Source organism: Hippopotamus amphibius, chromosome 10, assembly GCF_030028045.1.
Source record: "Hippopotamus amphibius kiboko isolate mHipAmp2 chromosome 10, mHipAmp2.hap2, whole genome shotgun sequence".
NCBI classification, from domain to species: domain Eukaryota; kingdom Metazoa; phylum Chordata; class Mammalia; order Artiodactyla; family Hippopotamidae; genus Hippopotamus; species Hippopotamus amphibius.
In genome coordinates this window covers 67,796,773-67,806,516 of record NC_080195.1, presented here as the reverse complement: position 1 = coordinate 67,806,516, position 9,744 = coordinate 67,796,773, and positions in this window count along the sequence as shown.

The following is a 9,744-nucleotide window of genomic DNA, read 5'->3' as shown; positions in this document are numbered from 1 at the left end:
ATAATGCCAAATCCTAGGGTAGTTCCACAGTTGCCAGCGCCCTTTCCAATAGAGTCATGTCTAATCAAAGCCAGAGAATTTTCTTCCTCAGAATGCTCTGTGTCGTATTCACATAGCCCTAAACCGTCCTACCATTCATCACAGTCACTGGTGCTCAGATCCCATCAGTCCGTACCTAATAGTAAGAATCTACACAGTATGAATCAGAAATAGGCAGGTTCTTCATTTCCAGCCTTTCTCCATTGTCAGAATTTTGCTTCCATAGCTGCCTATGGTAAACCTCAGAGATTTACCTGGGAATTGGACAAACACTTTGAGAACTACTGTTCCTTAGGGGCATTGGAACTTTGACTAGTTTTTTGAAAACTTTTGTAGTTTTTCTATAAATGACTATTGGATGGATTTCCACCCTTATCAGGAGTTGGAAGAAATAAATGAATCATTCATTAATTGGCTCAATGAGCCACTGGGTCTGAGCTCAAATTGTTAGATTGTGACTTTTGCCAGAAATAAGGGGTGGACCCCAGGCTTAGGCAAATAATTTAAACTTAAAAGGATAATAGCATGGCAAAGACGGAAGGGGGCCTGAAATAGAGAAGAATACTCCAGGGGTTTAAAGCACATTAGGTCTGAATCATATTACTGGTACTCTTCAGAAAGAGGCCTCTGCTGGCATTGTACTTCTTTACCATGAATCTCTTATGGGACAATCTTGTTAGTAATACATAATTATCCATTTTTTCCCGTTGTTTTCCTTCGTGTCTCCCTTCCAGCAATAAAGCCATGGCCAGTTCTCTCTGATTAAGGTCATGTTGTTTAAAGGAAAATTACCTCCAAGACCCTGTCATACTTGGTTTCTCCATACAGCACGAGGTCAGGTGGAGCAATTCCCCCTGGGCTCTGCATTTATTTCCTCAGGATGGCTTTGATTGCACCTCAGTTTAACAGCTTGTCTCTCCCTGAAGCATACATTATTTATAATTATGCAATAGCACTTTTGAGCTTCTCCTATGTGCCTGGTCCTAGACTATGACATGGGGATATATCAGTAAAGAAGACGCAGGGACTATTCACCCATTTTCTGAGCACTTAAACATAGCTGGCATGCTTCCTTAGCATAGCTGGCATGCTTCCTTACAAGTAAAGTCAACCTGTTCCAGGCATTCACAAAGGACCTTTCTTTCCTTCATTCTGTCTTCACACCTCTGCAAACTCTTACCTCCTTGGCTTGCTAAAGCCCTGTTCTTTGCCTGGCTTTCAATAGCCGTGGCTGACACCCCAACTTTGTTTGCCAGAATTTCCCTACTTCTTCTTTTGGCTTATCAATACTGCACTGCAAAGTCCCTTAATTGTGGCATTACTGCTGATATCTAGTGAAAGTAATCTGCAGCAGTCTTCCCTGTAGAAGAGAGAAAATGAAGAGTGACTATTTGTAGCTCAGAAGAAAGAAAAGGAATTAATATTGGCAATTATTATGTGTTAAACACAGTGAGAAGTACCTCACATATTATTTCATTTAATTTAGTAGCAGAAATACATAAAATACACTATGCCAAGTGAAGGAAATATACATAAAGGAAAGGAGTAACATAATAGAGGGAATGAGTCACTCTCTCTGAGCATTGAAGGGGTAGTTAGATGCTCTTCATATGTGAGGTGAGTGTTGACTTATGACACATGAAGATGGTGCTGGCCAGATGCTGCTAGGCAGCCATAGCGTGTCAGCTTGCCTTCTGGCTTCTCTTCTTGCTGTCTCCAGTTCATTCTACACATGGCAGCCAGAGAGAATAAAATCTCAGTGCCTTCCCATCACACTGAGATGCTCAGATTCTTTCAGTGGTGGACAGAGATACAGATATGGCCTATGCTTCCAAGTTCAGCTCTGGCCAGCACCACTCTTCTTTTACTCCTTTCACTCCAACCACATTGGCATTCTGGGTTCTTAAAAATACCGGTGCTTCCAGTCTGGGAGACTTTTTAATGCCTCTGTCCAGCATGAGCTTCCTACCCTCTCTTAAAGAATGGGTGCACTCTTGGAGTCGAGCTTGTACCTCATGCTGATTACCAGATTGGAGGCATTTCAGACAAGTCTGTTCATCACGTACAAGAAATTCTTATCTGACAACCAGGCCTGGTAAGCAATTTCATTTCCTAAAGCCTTATTTGTTAAACTGAGACCTTTTGTTTGCCTCAGAAACATTAGCCAGTGAGAAGGTTGAGCTTACTTAGGTGGTGGGTTTGTTTATGGTTGTGGATATCAGTTTTGGTCTTTAGCTTATCTTTGATTATTTAGACTTGAAAGTCCTTGTTCACATTACCAGTGTTGTGCAGGTAACTGGTTATGGACTTTGAATTTCTGACCTTTGGTTACTGCTGCAATATTTTGTGTAACTGTTAGCTGTTATCAAACAAACAATGAGTTAATCACATTTACTGTAACTGAAGTTAATACTGGGCTACCACCTGTCTACTTTCCCTAGATAACCTGAATTTTAGGGATTATTTTACTGTTGGGAAACTCTTAAGCTGTCTAGAAGGACTTGGTTTAGTTGTGGCTGTTTCTCATATGTTATGTACTTTTTCTCTACCACTTTTGCTTGAAAATCCCAGTGGATATTGTTTGGTACATGTATTTCTTTGGAAGGAAGTTGGAGAGTAATGGGATGATTAACAAAGCAGGTGATTTTAGCAAAGCAGGCAACTGTCACTGGGACAAATCTGATGGATAAAGTGAGTAGTTATCTGGTGACTCCTGTGGGAGTTTGGATTTTTCAAATCCAAAACTCTCTCTGGGACTCAGTGGTAGTGAGAGTAGATGGGCTGATCTAGGGGATCAAACAGAAACAGAAAATCCTGTAGGATAGTCTGAGGATGCAGAGCTTCATCAGAGTCCAAACATCATGGAATCCATAGCCCTTCAGTACAAACTCTCACCCTTCTGTCCCTCTCCTTTGTCCTAATAAAAATATTAAAAGCAACCATTAAACCCATCAAAGGAGGAAGAAGACTTTCAAGAATTTAGAGCTTTATGTGTGGAAGTGGAGGGGAGTAGGGTAACGGGGGGTAGGGAGAAAAGAGTTATTCTTTTGTAAGACATTATAAAATAAGACACCTCTTATTAAAATAGTGTGCAGTGATATGTACTAATAAGATCAGGAAAGTTCATTATCTCATAATCAGGGAAAAGAATTTTGAGCCCATTTTGTCACATTTTAAAAAATATTGCATTATATTTGAAGGAAACACTGAGAACAACAGTCTTCACTGGGCAATTCTTGATGGAGAAGTTGGACTAATGGGAAATGCAAATACTGTGACATCTATTATGAAATAGACTAGGAAGTGCATTGAAGGAGCAAAGAAAAACCACTCTCATATAGATAAAAAAAATGAGCTTAAGTAGAAAGTAAATTACCAAAAATATTGTTGTCCAATAAGGCTAGATCTGAGGAAAATAAAATCATCATGACTTGAATTCATTTCTCATAATGTCCAGTGCCGCCTTCATATTTCTTATTTGCCAAGAAATCTCTTCTTCCACATTGATGCACATGGTAGAAGTAAACCATTCAGAATCAACTTGCACTAATGTATACTCACTCAGTAAGACACCTCAGTGCTGACTTACCACATATCTTGGAAGCATACAAATAAAGTATGTCACAGGAAAGGGGTTGTGTTTTGAATGGATGTTAAGTAATGGTAGGCCATTTAAGCACTGCATTTGCCAGAAATCAACAATCTGAATTTTCTGTTTCCAACTGAGAAGCTATGAATGGCAAACCAAGATCAAGGCAGGAAGTAGCTGAGAAATGAATTAGTATGGACATTGATAAATACAAGTCACATGAGCCCTTTGTTCTTTGGTCGTCTGTGTCACAATAAAATGAAATATCATATTTCAAATAAAACATTGTTTACTACTTTCACGTGATAATAAAAATTATCAGGGAAATTAAACATACATTTTCTTGGAAAGAAACCAGCTTTCTGAATCAGACTCTTGTTGGAAAATATCTAGCGTATATTCTTCATAGGAGTCACCATACCGACTATATGAGGAATGAACATGGATGACTTATGTGGTTATAAGACAGAGTAGCAAGAGCAGTTCAGCTGGTATTTATTGGAAAATGCCCATTTTTCAAAAATTAAATTTGGATTTTCTTTGGGCCATTTGCTCCCTGAATTGGTTTCTGTTACTTGCTTTATTCTTCACTGGAAGACATCTACTTTGTATATTGTTTTCTAAGTAATTTTAATCATTTAAAAAAAATCAAGAAGCTTTATACAAGTGTTACATTTGATGCTGCTGTATTTGATTTCAGCTGTTTTTTTTAAAGGCGTTTTTTTTGGTAAAGCCCTGCTTTGTATTAAGAAATCATGGTTCCCAGAATCATAAGATTATGAAGGAATCTTAGAAATTATCAAGTCTAATAGTTCTTAAATTTAGCTTGTTAAAAATCACATATGCAAAATCTACTGAATTATACTCTGGGGATGGACGAAGGCCAGATATTTTTAACCACTTCTCAAGGCAATTTTGTTACAAACAGTGAAAATCATTGACTATTCTCCAGAGAAATATTTCAGTTCTAGAGAAATTCAACAACCTAGCCAAGGTCACAAAGTTGGTTTGGACAAGTGAGAACTAAAATTCAAAACTTTGGACATCCAGGTCAGTGAGATTGTTCTTTCTAAAACATAAACAAGTTAGACAAGTTAAAATATAAAAATTTCCTCACTGTGAATGTACTAGATGCTAATGACTTTTGCACTTTGAAGTGATAGTTTTATGTTATGTGAATTGTACCTAATAAAAGCAATATTAAAAAGTACTGATTTCATTTAATCTGCATGAGGGCAAGTTAATTCACTTTCTAAATATCACCTAGAATGGGAACATATGTTATATCTGGCCAGTGCTACAGCCAAGGGGGAAACTGTCGATGTGGATCATTCAAGCTACTTAGTCAGCTTTCTGGTCTGTAAGATCGGGGGATGGGGATGATAATGTCTTTGTTGTTGGATTAATGTAAAGCTTTGAAAGAGGATATATGTAGTGTGCCTGGCACACGGTAGATGGTCACTGCTAGTTTTGCTTGAGGATGTATAGCATGTTATATGCTTTTTTCCCTCTCCTCATCTTGCCTACCACGGTGTCTTACACATAGTAGGTGATTCATAATTTATCAACTCACTGATTGATAAACACACACAGAGGGCTTCCTAGGTGGCGCAGTGGTTAAGAATCCGCCTGGCAATGCAGAGGTCACGGGTTCGATCCCAGCTCCAGGAAGATCCCACATGCCGCGGAGCAACTAAGCCCGTGTGCCAAAAAAAAAAAACACACACACAGAGATCAGCACAGCCTTTCATTGTGTGAAAAAAAAATCTCCTTGAAACCTCCATTTGAGGGAGAGCTCAGCAAATTCCATTTAGTCCATATGTGAATGTTCTGCTTTCCTGAGTCAGATTAGGTTACAAGTTGTAAAGGCAGGGCTCGTTTTTGGATAATTACAGCATTAAATGCACCCAGAAGGCTATTACACACTGGCCATATCCAATGAATATAATAAATAATTAATTGGACAAATAAATAAATAAAAATTACAGCTCATAAAAACTCCTCATTAACTTGCCCAGTACTAGTCTGGCTCTTGCAATTAATTTTAAACTCTCTTGTTTCTCCTTTATTAAGTAAGCTGAAATGAAATAGAAATGATATAATTGTTTTTGCTTTCTCATTTGGAGAAATACTCATGCAGTCTGTTCTCACAGCAAGGAGAAAATGAGACTAGACAATCCTCATGTAGTACACAAATAACCTCCTTATTCCACTGAATATATATATTCCAATGCAGAAGATATGATTCCTATAGATTTAGAAAAATAAAAATACTTGTTTTGTCATTACCAAATCATTCCAGGGGAATAATTAGAATTCACCCCTCTTTTGTAACCACTGTTTTGTGAAGCTTTGATATTAAGCCCATTTCTTCTCCTTTAGTGGGGAAAAATGCACATGGGTAGACTTACCATAGATCCATGTCTTGGTGATGACTTGTATTCTCCATTCCCAAATTCTTGGTGTGACATATTCAAAGGATGGAATACGAGGACCAAGAAATGAAGTTTGCCAGTATGGCTTCCGGGGAGAGTATTGAGTGAATGATTCTGTCTATTCTGTGAAGGCCAGCTGAAATAATGTTTCAAAAAATGGACATGATGTGGTATTGTTTTGTGGGATTTTGTAGATCTTAAGGGAGTGTGGTGGTGGAAGTGAACAGTGTTCGAGAGAGAGTACTCTCCTCACTACTGGTTTTATAAACTCTCCGACAGGAAGTTGTGGGTACTCAGGCAGAGGACACATTCTATTCCAACTCTGACTTGGTAGATAGATCACTGATTATCTGTGTAGAAATATCTCTTTAAAGCTCATTGTTTTGGGTTCTAAGAGCTTCAAATATAAGTCAATGATTATTTTTCTAATCCAAAAATCAGTAGATGAATAATGTCCCACATAATTCATTTGAAGGGATTTTAACTTGATTAAAATGAATCACCCAGGCTTATATAAATGCCTTGTACATAATTTCATTTTGAATTGGCAACATGGCATAGTGCAAAGAGAACTAAAGTCAGGATGGCTGATCAAGGCTGAAAGCTTCCCCAACAAGCTGTGTGTGATGTTTAACTCTATGTCTCAGCTAGACTGGGCCACAGAGTGCCAGACATTTGGTCAGACATTATTCTGGGTGTGGCCTGTGAAGGTGTTTCTGGAAGAGATTAGCATTTGAATGGGTAGACTGAGTAAAGCAGATTGCCCTCCCTGATGTGGTCGGGCCCCATCCAATCATTTGAAGGCTGAATAGAGCAAAAAGCTGTACACACCTCAAGTAGGAGGGAAATTGCTCCAGCCTGAATGGAATGTGGGACGTGGTTTTTTCCCTGCCTTCAGATTTGAACAGAAATATTGACTCTTCCTAGGTTTAGAGCCTACCAACATTCAGACTGGAAATATACCACTGGCTCTCCAGGGTCTCCAGCTTGCTGACTACAGATCCTGGGACTTATCAGTCCCCATAATCATGTAAACTAAGTCCTTATAATAAATATTCACACACACACACACACTCACACACACACACAGTTGACCCTTAAACAACAAAAGTTTGCACTACTCAGGTCCACTTATATGAACTTTTTTTTTTCAGTAAATATGTACTATAGTACTACATGATCTATGATTGGTTGAATCTACAGATGTGAAACTGTGTTTACAGGGAAGGCTGACTGTAAAGTTACACATGAATTTCCAAATTCATGGAGGATCAGTGCCCCTAACCCCCACATTGTTCAAGGGTCAACTCTGTGTGTGTGTGTGTGTGTGTGTGTGTGTGTGTGTGTGTGTGTGTAATTTTTCTCTGGAAAATCCTGACACTGTGACCTTGAGAAAATCAACACAGCTTATTGAACCCTAGTTTTCCTTATCTGTGTAGTGAAAGAATTGGACAACATAAGGCCGTTATAGCTCCAAGGTATAATCTGGCTTTTAAATTTATAATTTATATGACAATTCTGGGATCCCTCAGAAGAGAAATTTTTGTCTCGTTATCCCAGGAAGTAAACAGAATATATTTGTTTTCTTTCATCTCTCCATTTGTCAGAGGCCTTTAAAATATTCCTATCTCTCGCTTCTTGACATTCTGTTTTAATCTAGGCTACTCTGTGGACAGAGCAACATTATCAGTTGGGGAACCATGATTGGTTATACTCACCTCTCTAAGCTGGTCTGCTAAAGGAGAGGCATTTTCTCAAATAGAATGGCTAACAATATGTTAGTTATCTTGGGAAAAAACAGCACGTTTATACAAATATCATGGTACTCAGTGAAAGAAGCACTGATGGTACCCCCTTGCTGGGGTAGGTGGGTTTTCTGGTATTACTTGCATGGCTGTGAATGTAAGCTCTCCCTGGTGGGGACTGCCCAAGCCAGCCTGACGTTGTTTCTCCTCATGGTTGGCAGTTGTAGAGTGTAGTGGAAGTCAGTTCCTTGGTTATCCTCCACGGTGAGCAAGGTCAATTTTAAACAGCTTTGCTGTCAGACAGCCTCATATTTTACTCCAGGTTCCTGACCTCACAAATCTTGAGGCTGGCACTGAAGTCAATGAGTCCTCTGCAGCCCCATTCCCCACAGCGACTTCTCTCCTCTGACAAACAGTGCCTCATCATGGCTCTGCCAACCCACACAGGTTTTCAGGGAGCAGAACTGCAATTAGTCAGTGCAGCCATAATTCAACTGTAATACAGTATTTGCTTTCACCAAGCATCCTTTTCCACAGTCCCAAACTGAGCACCCATGAAAGGAAAACTGTCCTTGAAAGTTTGGCCCTTCATATTAAATCACAGAGTTGACTTTGAGCTTCGTCAAATGATTGTCATAGGAGAGGGTGAGATTACACCGTCATTTGCTTATTAGCATTTCATTTAAAACATTACCATTTCAAACTGACATAATTCTTCTCAGGGTATAAATATTTAAATTTTCCAAATTCCCATTACATTCCTTGCCCCCATTTTATTCTTCACACAAGAAAAAATGAACATGAGCCACAGAAGTGTCTGTTAATCTCACTTAAGGCAAGGAGGAGCCCGAAGAGGAATATTTCCTTCTTAGGATGACAGATGTCCTAAGAACGAGATATCTCCAAAATAAGACTTCTGTATAAGCTCCTATTTTCTTAAGTGACAGGGATATTTCCAGCTAAAATTATATTTGGTATTTAATTTCAAGTAAATGAGCCTAGTAATGATGTTTGCAGATAGATACCTGTTAATGTGTAAATCACTTGAAGATATTTACTGTCAGGGCAGAACTCTTTTGGGGTGTGCCCTGTTGATCCTAGTCTGCTCCCGACATGTCATTGACACATCTATAGGTCACCAGCAAGAAGACAGATGCTCCATGGAAACAGTTCTGGGACAGGAATTAAAAGATCTAGTTTCCATTTCTGCTTCTGCTTCTAGGACTATGGACTAGCAGAACACTAAGGAACCTGTCTATATGGATGGGGAATTGTATGGACCAGCTCAAAAAGATTAATTGATGCTTCAAGTCCTCTGGAGTTAGTGGCCAGAGATTGGACTAGAAGGATAAGGGGTAAGCAATATTCTTGTCCAGTTCTTGATTTGCCTGACCTCATGTGATCATACTCTCAATAGTTGACACCTGCATCACTAGTGCTGAGCAGCAACTAAAATTTGAAGATTTATGAAGAAAACACTTTATAACCTATGAAGTATTTTACAAAATCCTGGGTAGATGAGGCATGTGGCATTCCACATCTAATGCTATGAGGTTTTTTTTCCTGTTTCCTTTTTGCATGCAGCTATGTGATAAATAGAACTGAGCCCTGTGGTGGCCCGTGAGATAATTATAAATATAGCAATGCTTATCTTTGGTCTCTCTGACAGAAAAAATATACAGAGAAGTGTGGTTATTGTGCCATATTAAAATTTAGTTGTGTACCAGTGGGCCAGGAGAGAATTGCCAACATCTGTGAGTAGGGCTTTACCTGAAGGTGTGATCATTCTTGTTTTGAATCCACTGGAGACTCTACTACTTTTAGAATGAAGACAAAAGCTCAGAGGGTCCACCATAGGTGGGCTGCTGAGTTTGAATCTATCCTTCTGGGTCTTGATCATAAATATATCACATATATATTGTGAAAAATTATAGAT